General features: G+C 42.2%; 1 protein-coding gene across 3 annotated transcripts in view; it reads right to left on the bottom strand.

Annotated features, from left to right (window-relative positions):
• The window catches only part of wars2 (tryptophanyl tRNA synthetase 2, mitochondrial), a 35332-nt gene that overhangs the window by 17328 nt on the left and 3051 nt on the right, over nucleotides 1–14953 (bottom strand). The gene's annotated exons all lie outside the window — the stretch shown is intronic.

The following is a 14953-nucleotide window of genomic DNA, read 5'->3' on the forward strand; positions in this document are numbered from 1 at the left end:
ACACTGCAACAAACCTGAGAATGGAGCAGAGGCTGCAGTTAAACAACTGACCTGAAATAACTTCATTTTAATCACATAAATGAATTGAACTAAAACATATAAATCTCAGACACATCAGCAAAGTACTGCTATTTTTCCTTTATATTTAACAACGACACTATTTCTTTCATGGCTGTAGCAGTTATATTACTAATGAAGTGGAATGAAATTAAACGTAAAAAATACAAAAACAATAGCTTAGTTGTTCCACCAAATAAACAACAATTAAAATATATTTTTTCTAATTATTAATACTGAAATTATTGTGAAAATCGTTGCAGGTACTTCACACTGAAAGTCCTGCCTTTAGAGCAGAAGGGTTACATCTGCTGAGCCACTGCAGGACTAATGTGAAGCATCAGCGTAAAAGGTGGTTGAGTTTCCTGACAGGAGCTCAACCCTTGAAGAAACAGTTCAGAACAACAGAGCGGTGGTTCTGAAATCGGCATTAACTAATGCATATTTAGTAAGGAATAAATTGGAACAAAATAAAAGCGGAACAAAACAAGGCTGTCAGCTGCTCTGGATGCTTTCACGCTCGTATCGGGTCTCTGGGTTCTCACTCATTCTTCCACGAGCACGTGCACATGTTTGAAGTGACGGCACACATGTATGTTTTAGTGCATATGTATGGGGCTGCTCACATGTGTAATAGATGTGTAATATCTGTTCCAAGGCCTCATCACCGCTGTCAGCACATCAGCTCTTCAATGTGTGTGATGGAGGATTGTTTTACTGAAGTCGTGCAGCTGGAAACGACTGACGTCTCTCCATCAGACTCGCTCCTGTTCGCTTCAGCCCGACCGCCTGCACATCCACCGCGGAAAACAGAGCAGCTAGTGGGACGGCGGACACAGTTCATCTGTGCACATTTGCAAACGAAGGGGAGTCTGGATGTTCAGCACGAGTGGGAAAGTGCGGTCTTTAAGAACAAGAGTATCTGACTGTGTGCTGGAGGCTGACGTCTACAGTAATGGTGGGATTCCTGTGGGACCACAGAGCAATTACATCGTTTTCTGAACTGAGGTCAGGAAAACCAAACCCAAACCTGAATCATATTTAGTTTGATGCTTCGCGCAGATTATAAAACTGGGTCATGAGAAGTGAAGATGTTTCAAAATCTGAAGGCGTCCTCTCAAACTGCAGCGTGTAACAGAGTCGATGTCCTCGCGCGTCTCCACTGACTCCTACTCCACTAATGCACTACATGTAAACGTCTCCAGCACATTACAGCATGTGAGTGCTCTCCAGCTGCAGGCCAGGCTGAGGGGGTCTGAGCTAGATGGATGCTGGGTCATGTCCTTCTGGAGCAGCAAACACACTAACAAGCGTGAAGAGCCACAGTCAGGATCAGGTTCAGGCAGAGCAGAGGTGAAGCACTGAAACATGAAGGTTACTACTCAATAGCCACGGAGTCTGAAGCCAGAGTCGCATCTAAGACAGTAAATGGACTGAGAGTCAACACACAACGAGCCCGACGATGAGCACGGGATCAAAACAGACAACTAGCTATCAAAGATATAAAAAATACAAGAGTGTTTCCCCACGGTTCCATCTGGAAACAACATTCGAAGACATGAAAAGACCTGAGTAATGCCTCGCCGCCATGAGAAGGGACAAGTGCTTCCCAGCAGACAAGTTTATGGGCAGATCCATGATTAAGAAGAGATGGTGTGACACAGAGATGCTCCTCATGCGTCTAATTAAAGATCATCCACCAGAAACCTCCTCTCATTTGTGGCACCGCTACAGATCTCAACTTCAAGCTAGTGTCAAATCTTTTTCATTTTCCCCGAATGACTCTTTTATGGCACCTATTCTGAGATGTGACCGAAACCCAGCGTTTAACAGACAAATGTCTGGAGAGTAAACAGGAGTGACGCGTCCTCGTAAAGCTAAGTTGGTATCATTGTTGGCTGCGATGCCAATTTGTGCTGCAACAACAACGACTGCTAAACAAAACTACGGTCGACGAAGAGCTTCAGCTTCCGCTCATACGCGTTTAACCTCCTACAGCCTCACGGACGCAGATCTGATGAAGCACAAACGTCGTGTAAGCAGAGATCAACCACCATCACGCAATCATGGCCTTTATGAGAAGAAAAATGTTATCCTCTTTTTATTCTCATCAGGTCTTTATTTAATTAATTTTATTTATTTAATTATAGAAAGGATTTTTTGCACTGGGCTCTGAGGTTGTTGTTTTTTTTTACCAACACATTTGACAAATAAGCAATATTTTGTGTCTCCAAAAATTATTATTAATTAAAATGAAGACACTTTTCATTCTTGATTAATGATGTAAACTATAAGCAAAATCTTTCTATTGTAATTCTTTCATGCTTTCCAGGCAAAAGATTTTTTCTAATAAATATAATATAGTTATTAATTTATTAACTAACGAAGAATTACTATCACAAATGAAGTGTTTTTTTTCCAGATCAAACTTTATACTGAATTAACCACACACTCTTTTCCTCAACTCAACTATAGCAGATGAATGGTTGACTGGAGTCTAACAGCTGGTCACACTTTTTATTAATTTAGATAACACACAGGACTGAGCACTGCTCCATGTTTAATGCATTTATAGTAATCAGTTGAAATGTTCTGCAATACTTTCATAATATTCAGCTTGTTCTTTTGGATCTGTCAATTTATTCAAACTTCCCAAGCCCACTTTTAAAATGACTGCTAGTTTTGGCCGCTGCATTCTTCTGCTGAGTTTATTCAGCTTTTGCTGACCTGAGCAACGAGGGATTCGCACCCGCAACCATCCGAAGGCAGGATAATGGGCGCCTGCTCACTGTGCGAGCTCGCCGGCCTCCCACACTCCCACGTTAATTCTGATTACATTTCCATGTTCTTCCTTTTGTTCTGACAATCGTATACACCTCAGTGTCACTTCATAATTCTGCCTGGATGTGGCACAAATCTGTCATTAAAGGAAGTGATGTTCTCTTCTTATGGAGGTCCAACATGAAGATTTAATTAAAACAAAACACATGTTATTCAAGAGGAGACGATGGGAAGTCACTTCTCAGCAAAGTCTTACTGAATTATTTTTTTTATCACCAACAAAAACATGGCGTGAGAGAAATGACGGTAAAGGTGGAGCCAGGAATGGAGCACATGCAGCCTGAGAGACTTCAACAGCCAGGTTTGTATTTAAATGTGTTCATCTGAGAAGTTTAACACATGTTCTTCTCTAAATCGCTCTACTAACACGGTGCTCACAGGAGCTTTTTAACAATGGAGACAAACTATTCACTCAGTCTTTTACAAAACTGATTTTGTTTAATGATTAAATATGAATGATTCTTATTGTGCCTTATTTTCCATTTCACAGATTGACTATTATGATGCCTTGTAACCACTGAATCTAGAAAGTATTACTCATATTCTTGTTGTTTTAAGATCACTGGAGCAGTAGAATCAACAGCAAAACTAAACCAAACTAATAAATGAACTGCACTTCTCCAAACGTGCACACGCAGAAGTTATGGGATCATGTTACTGTTCACAGACACCACACTAATACTGACGACTACGGAGAGAAATATCTGGCTATTTAGCTGCTAAATCATTTGGTAACTGCTAGCTGTGTCTGTCTGCTGCTTGGCTTCTGTCTGGTTCGGTTGTTTCAATGAAAATCTCAGCCTGCTGCAGCGAGGGTGAATCTAAACAGTGAAACTATAGCGCGAAAAACAAAAACAAGATGAAAAATACTAGAAATTCACCCATGAGTGGATTGAGGAGCAACTTTAGGACTGAGGTGATCGACTAAAAGAATTCCAGTACAGTGTCCAACAATTCCTCCCAATAAAATCTATTGAGAAATGACACAAAAACCTGTCTACAAATGCACAAAGCCTTCGCCTGTTGAATGTTTCCAAACCCTATCAGGAAAGTCTTGCTTCATACAGTGCATCAGTTAATTAACAAGAAAGAGATACTGTTGGCATCAGGAATCCCCTCCAAAGAAACCTTTGACCCTGTGTTGAGCAGCTGGCAGATGTCATTATGCACCGGCAGGCAGTGTAAATGTTGGCTTACAAATAGCATCGGGTGTAGAAGAAGCATTTTCCGCCTGCGGGACTGATTTTGCTGCATACGTCCATTCACCCAGCTGCTCAACTCCAAGCAGAAAGAACAAAAAGAAGCAATTAAGGGTCATGAATGAAGCTAACCATCCGTAACTGCACCGAGAGCCGCGGGGTAATGAGTCCTAAAGACTGCACCACAGTTCACGGGTGAACGAAAGGGGGAGTGCTACGCTAATGGAAACGATGCCCCTGATCAGCGCATGATGCATGGCCGGCTCAAAGATTGAATATCATAGGGAAGCCCATGCGAGGAGGAGGAGGGGGCAGATGCAAGGGTTATCCTCTGGAGAAGGTGCGTTGGAATGACACCACATGTGTGCATCAGTAGCGCACGCTTCCACAAAACAGATCCATCATCTTCAGATTCTGCGCTAATCAAGACCCAGGAAAGAAAAAACAGAACGGATTCAGGTCATTGAACCAACAATTGCAAAACAGAGTAGCGTTGCCTTGGGAACCCGAACACAGCCGATATAAATAATGTGATCTATTGGTGCCATCTGGAAAAGATTGGGCTGAAGGGTGCCTCATTCTTTGCCTCTTCTCCTTGCTATATGTGAGGCGATCCATTACCATGTTTATTTGTGCAGCTAAGTCTTGCTCGGCGAAAGGGATTATGTAGTGGGGGATTTAGAGTAGAAGCTACACAAACAGACCTATTAAAGATGGATTTCTGATATATCCTGAACAATAATGGATTTACAAGGCAGCAGTTTTTCCCTCTCTCCTTCTCACTACCTCTTCATTTTCCAGAAATTGAAACCAGACCCACAGAAAGGAGTGCAACTCTGTGTGTGTGTGTGTGTGTGTGTGTGTGTGTGTGTGTGTGTGTGTGTGTGTGTGTGTGTGTGTGTGTGTGTGTGTGTGTGTGTGTTGAAAGGGGGGGGGGGGGGGGGGGGGGGGGGGGGGGGGGGGTGAGGGGCCAGGTCAGTAATTGAATAGCTTTAAAATACATAGATGTTACAGTGATTGAAGATAAAAACAGAAAGAACAATGGATAAATATTCTACATTACAAAAGTGTCTGTATTTAAGTTTCTTCAACCTTATTTAAACACCATATGACTTCCCTAAATAGTTGGTATAAACAGCTGGACAGCAAGGTCTTTGCCTGTCAGAGTTAATGTCCGAGCAGCTGATATTGCACACCAGTAATGCAGTTCTCTGTACAAAGAACCTGGAGATGTGAGCCCCAGAGAAAACGCATCCTAATCCAGCCTGATTGCGTCTCCTGCATGTCTCTTTTCCCTTACTACCTGTCATGTAGGCCCCATATACTTCCTATACACTCTCCACTCTTCCTTATGTCACACACTGATGCATCCAACGTATGGTTTGCCCATTTAGGACATGTCCGAAGTCCTGCTGTGAACTGTGCTGCGGCCTTATGGAGCTCTAGGGTCTCTTTCTCTAATCCCCTCATCTCTGTCATCACCACCTTCTATATCATGTGCAGCTGAATCCAAAGAAGACTTCCTTATTTATTTTACATCTACAGTTCAGCAGCACTCATTTTATGTTGGTGTACGTCAGTAGGGGTGCAGTAGTGGGTCAGCTTGTCCACTGGTAGAGAGCACTGACTCAAGAGTGGGTGCTTCAAAGTTCACCTCCTCTAGAGCAGTAGTGTCTAACCCTGGTCTTCCAGAGCCACAGACCTGCTGGTTTTCCAACTCTCCCTGTTCCAGCTAGTGCTGATCACCTTGACCTGGTGTGTTCAGTCAATCAGCAGTTAACTGACTCACCTGATCAAGGTGATCAGCAGGGAGAGTTGGAAACCAGCTGCACTGTGGCTCTGGAGGACCAGGGTTGACCACCGCTGCTCTAGGTCATGAACATGACAGTTACAGTAGAAAAGCAGCAGCTTATTCAAGACCAAGAGTAAATCTTTCCCTTTTCCATTTGTTTTATTTTCAGATGCTAATTTTACGATGATGATGACATGTCATATATTAGCGCTATGATAACAACCCATTTAAGCAGCATCTTTCAAAAACCCACCAGGTCTACCTTGGTAATGCGACCTGATGGCTTGTGCTGATTTCTGATCAAGGCTGCGGACCTCAAAGCTGTCACGCATGTATCAACACCAGGAAAGAGCGGTCATCGAGAGATGGACAGCGACAGGCAACCTGTCAGCATCACCGATAAAGACACAAGGAACTGAAGCCAGGAGATAAGGGAAGGAAACCAGTGCTGCGTGAAGGTACTGTAGCTGGAAAACATGTCACACACTGGCTGCTGACTAGGGAACAAAAACCAGGTTAAAGTAGGAAAACGTGGAACATTCTCATCATACAAAGACAAAAATGAACCTTTACAAAAAATGTGACTTGGCAACTGGATAAAGGACGGAGCTACTACTCAAACGACAAAACTGACCTCAGATGGCACAATCATATGGTCCAAGACAGCAGGAAATGAGATGATGGAAGCGTTTCAGGGCTTTGTGATTACACTAAAAGTGAATTAAAGAGGAAAAAGAAGCAAATTACACAAAGAAAAAATAAAGAAAAGGGAGAAAACTAAAGTCTGGAAACTGTCTACAAGTCCACAGCTCAGTGTGGAGGTTCTAACTGTCACCAGCACCATCAAGCCACAAACCAAAGGAAGCTGCACACTTCAGAACATCGGCCCAAACTGTGGAGCCCAGCGTAATCAAGACACACACACTGTGATTATCAGGCCTGTTGATTTCTGCTTGTCTCCTCATGCTCTCCAACAATCTGTGGTTAGCCGTCATCTGGATTATATTTCTGCACTGTAATCCAGTTGAGGAACGGTGGGAGGAGGAGGACGGGACAGAGAGGGGTTAAAGATACAGAGATAAAACGGACACGTGAGTGACGGGCGAGAGGACTACATGACTGATGAGGAGAGACGCTCTAATTGGCCTCCACTGTGGAGCCAAGAGGAAGTGGAGCTGCCATGTTTCCTTTCCCCTACAGTCCCTCACCGATTTGGGCCGGGCCTCTCTCCTCCCGGAGCTCCAGGAGCGCGAGGTGCCATCTTTAATCTCAACGATCTCTGTAAAGACAAAGCATTTTACTGCAGAGGCTTATCCCTTCTTAGCAGTGGAATGAGTTGGAGATGACCCCACCCCTGCCTGTTTAGCATTATATCCCATCATGCTACACTGACAATTGACAGAGAAATACTCGATCATGTAGGGATTCATTGTTTTCAAGTGTCAGATCGACTTGCAGCAGAACGTCCATGTTCTGGTGATTACCTTTTATTTTCATTAGCCTCATGTGATCATTTGCACAAAGGCTGTTCTCCCTCTCTCTCTCTCATAGGGCATTTCTAACCCTAATATTATTCAAACTCACACACAAACACTTATTAACACCATCCGATACATGTCACACAGATGTGCTGCAGACTTTTAAGGCAGATTGATGCTTCACATCAACCTCAACCTGCTGTACAGATGTCATGGATGATCGGCTGTCTCTGCAGCTGAAGCGAGGGCGAGCGGGAACCAGAGGGACCGAGCACCGGGAGCAGTATTTCAGAGCAACAGTCAACAGCACAGGAAAGTGGAGATGTTAGATCCTTTTGGTCATAGCGCAACAGCTGACGTTTTTGTGAGCTTTGCTATAAAAACTTCAAACTGAGATGTAAAAACAGATAAAGAGAAAATATGAAAAAACATCTGGGATAACATCAGAAGGCTCGCTCGTAAAAGTACAGCAGCATTATTCTATTTTCTTATAGAGAGATAGAAAGTGTGATTGCACTATACTGTACCAAAAATAGATTTACCTCCGATTCAGTTACAGGTTTATGTTAAAAGGTTTATTATTAGGAGAAATTCTTTTAAAATCAGAGCGTGAGCGTCTCTACCGCGTCAGGTTAAGGTCTCATCAGCCTTTAAATAAACACAACAACACGCATGACAATCACTGCATACGGTGTCCATTCTACTTCAAGCTTTTCCAATGTTCCCTTAGTTTACTGGTAGTTTCTCGCTCCATAACACTGGAGCATTAATAAAGTGTGGGTCGAGCATGGTGACTAAGTCTGCAGTTAAAGCAGCGTGAAAGCCTCAGTTCTTCCCCCTGAAGCACCGGGGCCTGGACCGGCTCCCAGTGAGGAGGAACCCCGTTGGTTCAGCTTTGTAAGTGGGAGAACAACTGGGACACAGGCTTCTTTGTGGCACACATATGCGAGATTGATTTCAGCGGTTACAACAATAACAACAACAGCAGCAGCAACACATGGTTGAATCCTTTTCAAAGTCAGCTCCACTTCAAAACATTCTCAAACACTGTGTGACAGCACTGTAAAGCGAACTAGAAGGACACATATCAGAAAATTTAAACGTAAATGTGCTTTCTGCACCTTCAGTTGATCAGAGGTTCGTTCTGCATAAACATCCACTTTACACCTCTTGGTTATCTAATAACTGGATGACTTCCTGACTGTCCAATAACGGTTTTACAAGACAGTTCAAGAGCAGAGCTCTTTTTTTAGATCTTTCTTTGGCTTCACACATACACGCACAGCTCCAGAGGTTTCACATATTGTTGAATGGGAAAAAAAGACAGAGATAAAGAGGGGAAGAGGCAAGAGGTTGAAGACATGAGTACATCTCATCTTGGAGACTGCTCAAGAGACAGATTATCAAAGCCACGTTCCTTCCGCCCATAAATACCATCTCATTGAATAAAATCCCCCAAGGGCATCAAGTCAAAATCTGATCTGCTCAACACATGAGAGGCAGGTCATCACTTCATGCAAACAACTACAGGCACATATAGGAGTCATAAATGATTTTGATTCCGTCTTAAAAGAAAGCTTGCAGTTGTTTGACATTGTACACAGCTCTCTAGGAGTAGCACCTGCGCTAACTTTAGGCAAGGTCAAGGGTCACATGCTGGAGTGTACAGGAGGAGAGAACCTGGACAGGTCACTACTGCATCACACATATACACACAGACAACCGCAAACACGTCAAGACGCTTTGACATCGGCCCAACTGGAGGGAAATGAGCAAAAAGCCCACATGCAAACTACACAGAAAGGCGCCTGGAGGCGAACCCAGGAGCCCCCCTGCTGTGAGCCAGGGGTGCCACCACTGTGCCGCCCTGCACTGAATCCACTATATGATTGACACAAGTCACACAACTGCAAATAAGCCAACATCGACCACACTGTGACAAAGGCACAAAGTTCACAAGCGGTCTGCTCCACAGCACCACACGCTTTGCTGATTAAATAAATAGATCAAACTGAGTAATGCTGTATAATGAAAGGAATGTGAAATGAGCCTACGGGGTTTTCTTTGACAACCACACTGATTCTGGTAGACAGGAGATGGAAGATAAGGAATTGTGTGATTTCACCCTCTGCAGGCAGGGAAGACGGGATTCCTCCAGAGGGCTTCACCAGGAAGCCACAGGTCTCAAACAGCCGTCGGAGGATCTCCACAGAGCAACCGGCTTCAACACATTCACGCTTAGCAAAATACACGCTGGACGCTCCTTTTGTTTTCCTCTAGTCTGTGTTTTTAGATGGTGCGGGGAAGGAAGGGGAGGTGAGGAGAGGTGGCGGGCAGCGTTCCGTCTTTCCTTCAGAGGTACAGAGCCGCGGACCTCTGCCAGCGCCGAGCTTTGAAAGTGAAACGTAAGAATGGCAGATCACAGAGGCCAAAGAAAAATGATATTCTGCTCGTTACGACTCCCTCGGCCAGAACCTTTGTTGTGGGGGCTTCTGCTTTTAACTGGAAACAGGTCTAGGCGCCTCCTGTGTTTATCAAGCCCCCCCCTCACACACACACACACACACACACTTACAGTATGTACACACATGCACAGAGCATATGCTCCAGTATATTTTACATTCAAGCATTTCATCATGCCCTGAAGCCTGGTGAAAGCTTGTTAAACCTGATGCCACATACAGAGCCAGCTGTCTGAGCGAGGCCTGTCAGAGCAGACACCGGGTGGCCAGGTGGGGGCACCCACTGTAAACGCCAGGTGGAAACCAAGGGTCTCCGTGCAGGTAAATGCAGTGCAGGAGGAGAGGAGTCTACAAAGTCCCTTGTGTGCACATAAATCTGTCAACACCAGCCGGTTCTCGCTTTTTATCTCCTCCTGAAATGCATCTCACAACCCGGGGTCTGAGTCCATGTGCTCACGGAGGTTTCAAATTTGTTATCACACTTTTTTCTTTTTTAAAAGAGGCTAAAGTGTGCCACTGCAAACCATCACACAGTACAACTATTCTGACCTGAGATATTTATAATTTAGTAACATTGTACTGTCATGTTGGAATAAAGTCTTGTGTCTGGCTCCTTTATACAATGGATGACACTTATTCATATTGGAACTTTACACACTATATTATTTTATGCCAAAACAATAAGATGTATCTTTTTTGTTCAGTTTGACTTGTCATAGGAATTTTATGTACTGTACAAGCAACGAGGAGATTTCATCAAATGCTCAACAGGACAGTATGAAAGTATCAAAATGTTGCCAATATAAACATATCTTTCTTCAATAAGACACGATTGCAGGTCTCTGTCTTCTATTATAAGATTTTAAATGGATGCTCATTTTGTACAGTGTAGACATTTAAATGAAACAGGCCAGAGTTGAGACACAGTCAGTTCAACGTCTCACTTCATCCTTCTTGGTGAATCACCAGAAGCAAAGAACACTCGTGCATATATTTGTGTTTGGGAAAGAGGAGCTAAAAGCTAACTTTTATTATTATCGGAGGCATTACTGCTGACTATGCCCCACTCACATGCAAACACACAACATGCAGGGAAAATGAGACTTCAACATATTGTTCTCAATTCATGACAAATGTCTCTGCCAAACTATAGAATCAAAGTCCAACTGGAAAAAAAAACAACTGGAGTCTTTCTGCTGTAAAACCAAGTTACTTTAAAACAGTACTTTGAAGAGTCTTGAATTCCAACATATGAGAGACCCATTAAAAATACTTAACCTCTAACCTCCTCAATATTAACTTAAAGTGTGCTATTGTCTTCTACTTTCATATTGGCAGCAAGCGTCAGTAAAGTGTTTCCCATGCCGCCTCCGGGCACATCTGCTGCATAACACTAAATGGAAAAATCCAGGAAAAATATTTACTTCCCGCTCGGCTCTTTGAGCTAAATATACTTTTCCAGTTGTCTTTGGATTGATTGAACGCTGAGAAATGGTGATGGTCTGTCTTTCTATTTTTTCATGCAGCTGTCACAAATCAGGTGTCTGATTCTCATCAGTCATGTCCATTCTGTGACAGATTAGTGTTGTGCAGCAGTCAAAGGCATGGAGCAGCAGCACATGAAGACCTTCTTGCGTTTACTGAAACACACAAAGACTTTCAGACAATATTGGCTTTTATTTTAACATGTTTGTGTTCATGTTTTAATCCCACTTTACAAAGAGACTAATGCAGTGCTGTGGCTTTCACCCTTTTTACTGCCTTTCATCTTCTAAATGAGGCATTTTGCTCGTCCATCACGAGAGGAGCCATTTGGCCAAAACGTTTTCTTCTTCTCACTGAATTAACTCAGTGTAATTGTAATGTCTTTCCAGAGTAGCCTAATGTTGTTCCACAAGGGAAAGGATTACGCGCCACAGCTGTAATATTTATTTGCCTTCTGCCTTTACATCAGCGGGTAATTAGTTACAGCATTAAAAGGACTGACTGCGGGTTTTTATAGATGTGCAAAGCATTATGTCAGACCTAATACTCCCAAAGTATGGTTTAGACTAAAACCTTTCTTAAAAATGCAAACACATTCAAATACTAATCATCTATACAATATTTAGGAAAAAGAACTTTGACAGCAGGATGTAATTATTCACTGACCACCCTCTGACCTTTGTTTTAGTCTGACACAGTGACTCCTAAAGAACCAAACTGATGGAAACACAGTGTAGTCAGTGTAATGTTCATGTTGTGATTTGGTATTTAGTTATAGAATTACTGCGACCAGCGCTGACCTTCATTAATACATACTGTTAAATGCCACAAAAGTTTTTTGTGGTTTTCTAATGATTTTTTACTAAAAAGGCGTCAAAACAGCAAAAATTCCCTTTTGGATCCAATAAAGTGGTTTCAAATAAACGACTGTACAACGCTAGACTTACAGCGCAAAGCCGACCCAAAGCTCAGTGATTATTTTAAAGCAAACCAGACTTTGAATGACAGACCGCACTATGAGCTTCGCCTTAATGAAGCAGATGTTGGTGGACAGTGAAAAGCTTAGACTATCAAAATCTTAATCTGAGAATAAAGATGGAAGCACACGATCTAATTTGGCTGTGGCTGTATGCTCATACTGTACGTGGCATCCACCAGCCCATGAGCATAGTGTAGATGTTTGTCTACAACGGCCCTCTGTCCTCCTCCTTCCCCCTGGGAAAGACCGAGAGGGAGTTTGAGTGATTCTAATGGGCCGAATTATTTGCATAATTTGTAAGAGAGAGATGGGGAGAGAGCTGATTAAAGCAAAAAGTCACAGTGGATTCACATTTCAGCAGCAACTGATTGGACATGAAGCCTTCTAAATGAGTCCCAGGGAACACATGAAAAATCTTCATGAAATGATGAGCAGGAAAGATGAGAGAACGTGGAGGAAGACAAAGAAAGTGGTGAGGAGGGCAGGATGCAGAGCAACGTTATCCCATTCGTTTTTTATAGAGGCATTAAATCAAAGCTTGCTGGATTTTCAATGATCAGAAAGAATCATTCCAGAGTATTTATTACATATAGAGAAGCTGTGCACCATGAGTTTTATGTGTTTTTTATGTGTCTTTTTTTTATTTTCATGAAGTCTTTGTGTCCCTGAGGCAAGTTCAAGTATTCACTCCAGTAAAAGGGTTCATACAGCCAGGCATGAGGACACACAGCTTTAAATTAGACAAGCTGTGCACTTGCCCCCCCCAGCTTCAGAAGTTTTTTATTATTATAGCACTTTTTAAGAAAATACTTAATTCTACGAAGAAGTGTTTTGCTAAAAGATAAAACAGCACACATGCCGCTGGAGCTGACAGACTGGAGCTGCTGGCAAGCGCTTCCCTCATCTGTGCCCACACTGCAAACACCCTAAAACCAAATGAGTCAGCAGTGATTTCATGCGTTATCCGTCACTCTGCACTGCTAATGGAAGGTAGGGATGCTAACGATCTGCACAGCCTTAGCAAAGAAAGTATAATATAAACACAACATAAACACCACCGTGGTTTAACTGCAGCATATCTGGCACCTTGCAGATGTGAAACTAGGCGGCCCTAAAAGATTTACATACATACAGAAACTGCTGACTTGTGTAGGTTCGACCAGCAGCAGTTTCTTCCTTAGATCATTTAAACTGAAATATATATTATCCATCCAGAGAAAAGGGTCATTTGAAAATGGCAGAAAGAAAGAAATATGTGTGTGTGTGTGTGTGTGTGTGTGTGTGTGTGTGTGTGTGTGTGTGTGTGTGTGTGTGTGTGTGTGTGTGTGTGTGTGTGTGTGTGTGTGTATCTTTCTATCTATCTATTTATTTATGAAGCAAAATAAAATTCAGATCATAAAAAAGTGAACGTTAATGACTTAACGTCAAGGTCATATATTAAATAAAGTTTTCATAACTTCAGACTCAGCTGAAGTCAGAACGAATCGTTCAACAAAATTATGACGCACCTCCCTCATTTCTGTGGAAAAACCGAGCACAAATATTATAAACCACTGCCCCAAGGTGGATGTAAGCAAATCGTCCTGTGCCTGGATGTATGGATTGAATCAAAGAAATACGAAATGGCGTGACTGCAGACTGTGAGTTGTGCTCAGATCCTCCTAGACATCAAATACTGAGAACATCCATCACTCAGCCACTACACGACATTTACAGCCACTGATGTGTTCACTCCTTTAACTTCGCTTTGCCACCATAAACAATGCGCACGTGGATCCTGCAAAGACACACTCGCAAAAACCAGCAGGCTTTTCCAAGCCTCTAGAAAAACAAAGACGAAGAAACTACAATTAAAATGTAATTATAGTTTTGAACTATTTTAAGCACTGTACTGTCTTCTAGATAATTACTCTACATGTTTTCAAATCTTACACAATCCCTTAAAATACTCTACAAAATTCTTAATATGTTTGTATACATTTCCTGTCATTCAGTTGTGTGCTATTATATTACTGACATGATCAAAGGCATAACAAATGAAATGTATATTTGCATGATAAAAGTGTATGTCAACAAAATGTAAACAGAGTAATTACAAGACAGTGAGTGACTTAAGCCTAGCATTCATCCACTGACTGCATCCTTGAGAGGCAATGCTACAAATGAACTTGAGACCATTTTACAAGCAAATGTCAGGGGAAATTGCAATAGAAGGAAAACCACAACAGAGAGTGAAGCAAATTATTGAGTCATTGTGCTATTTTAGTTTAAAAGCTTCTGATGTCTCAACAGAAACAACTTCAACAACATATGGAAAGAATTCAGAAAATATCACAGTTTTGCAAGTATCTCCTACTTTTTTTCTGAAAATGGTTTAATGTGAGATAATCAAAAGTATAAGGAACTGGTTACAGCGGATTTTATTACACACACTTCAGTTATTTTTTCTGCTGAAACTTGTGTCTTTCAATCTGTTATTTTTCACTTTCGTCCTAACTAATTATCCTTTATTACCAATCCTTTCTCCAAACAGGTCATTATAAAAATTTATTATTTTTGGTTCTTTTAAATAATATTAATAGAGTCCGTAATAACACCCATGTGCAAAGATAAAAACCCTGATGGACAGCTATCAGTTCGGCCACACTCCAAAGTCTATG

The sequence above is a fragment of the Betta splendens genome, chromosome 21 (assembly GCF_900634795.4).
Source record: "Betta splendens chromosome 21, fBetSpl5.4, whole genome shotgun sequence".
Taxonomy (NCBI): domain Eukaryota; kingdom Metazoa; phylum Chordata; class Actinopteri; order Anabantiformes; family Osphronemidae; genus Betta; species Betta splendens.